Source organism: Cynara cardunculus (genome assembly GCF_001531365.2).
Source record: "Cynara cardunculus var. scolymus isolate 2C chromosome LG 14, CcrdV1, whole genome shotgun sequence".
NCBI lineage: Eukaryota > Viridiplantae > Streptophyta > Magnoliopsida > Asterales > Asteraceae > Cynara > Cynara cardunculus.
The window spans coordinates 5,259,285-5,261,006 of NC_037541.1; positions in this window are offsets into that span (position 1 = coordinate 5,259,285).

The window sequence follows — 1,722 nt, forward strand, 5'->3', positions numbered from 1 at the left end:
ATTGTAACCACCATATTATTCCTTTTGTTGGATAAATTTTATTTTTGCTCTGGGCTCTCAGCGATTCGGATTATGAATTTTAGGGGTGTTACAGTTACCATCATCCTGTTTGTTCAACTTCAATATAAACGGAGCCTTGGGGAGCCATTTCAAGATCATCCATCTACCAACAAAGTATCATCTAGAGCTCAAGTTCACTCTTCATTCTCTCACTTTCCATTCTCTCATTTAAGTTCTTAGTACTTCACATCATTTAATTCCTTGTCTTTCAACTTTCTTTGTACCAGCTTCACCACAATGGGGATATAGTGGTGACAACTTAGTTATTTTCTTTTAATACAAGTTAACTTTGAGTATTCTCCTTCTTCTATTATGTTTTCTAATTTTAAATATGAGCTAAATACCCTTTGGGTATTGAAGGACTAAGATAGAATTTCATAGGGTTAAGGAGCCGATTAGTAAAAATTTGGACATAGAAATTATTTAAAGGGGCAAGTTGCATATGAATCTAGAGACCGCCTTTTATATCAGTTCATGTATTTAATACATGCATTCATCTGATTTGTTGATCCATCTACCTCTATACTTTTCATGTAAACCACTTGATACGATGTAGACATTTGCTGTTCCAACAGATTCTTTTATTATGAACAATATTATAAAGTAAGTATGATGCCAACAAAATAATAATTTAGAACTTGGCTTGTTTGACAGGCAGAGTGTCTTCCCATACCAGGACGTGGGTTGGTGAGTTGAAACTTGGTCCCTAAGTTTTCACTTCAATTCACCGCATCCATGCTTTTCGTGCGACGAGTGAATGATAAAGTAAGTAAAAGGTACTTACTTTGGCTGACATGTTGAACATGTTACCACACGTGGACTAGAGTTGGTAAGTGAAACTTGGTCCCTAACTCTTCCTTTCAAATCAGCTTGCCAAACCTCTGATAAACGTCTTTCATTGGCTTTACAGAAATTTTGAAAGTATAAACCATGAGGTTTAGGATCTTTTGTTTTTATGCCTCAATAAAGTGATGGTTTTTGGACTATTCATGTTATAGGTGTCATGTTATCTTAAGCATTTGAAAAATATGTCTTTTCGGCTCATGCGGTTTTATATTGACCCTTTATTTAAATGGTCAATTGTTTTGTGGGGCCTATTGGCTTGATTTTAACTCAAATGAGTTTTGGGGACATTAGTCCATTTTAAATAACTCAATGTGGAGCTTTAGACGTCAAATGCATTTTATTGCATATTTTTTTTGAATATTACATGTTTTGAGTGAATTAGTTATTTAGTTAGAATCATGTAATTTAGACTGTAATGCAATAAATCCATAGTTATGTAAGTTAGTCTTTTGTTAAGCAAGGAGTTTTGATGTCCTCATGTGGAGACAAGTGCTTTGAGTAAGCGAGGTGGTCGTCTCAGTATTGCGTAGATGAACTTTTATGAGTTGGACTCCAAGACCGTAGGTATTTCAGAGAGAAACTCGTGTAGGGTGGACTCTGTGACCTTTGACGTTTTATAATTGTTTTAGGACAATTTTCAAACACAACGTCATATTAATTTTTATATACTAGAAGCGTACTCGCGCAATGCAGCGAGATACATCGTGATTTTAATATTTCATTTTATTCTTTATCTCAGTCGATGTTATACTATGGCTTTATGTGATTTTGAGAAAACGGTGATATTTTTATTTTTGAATAAAATATATGTTTGAA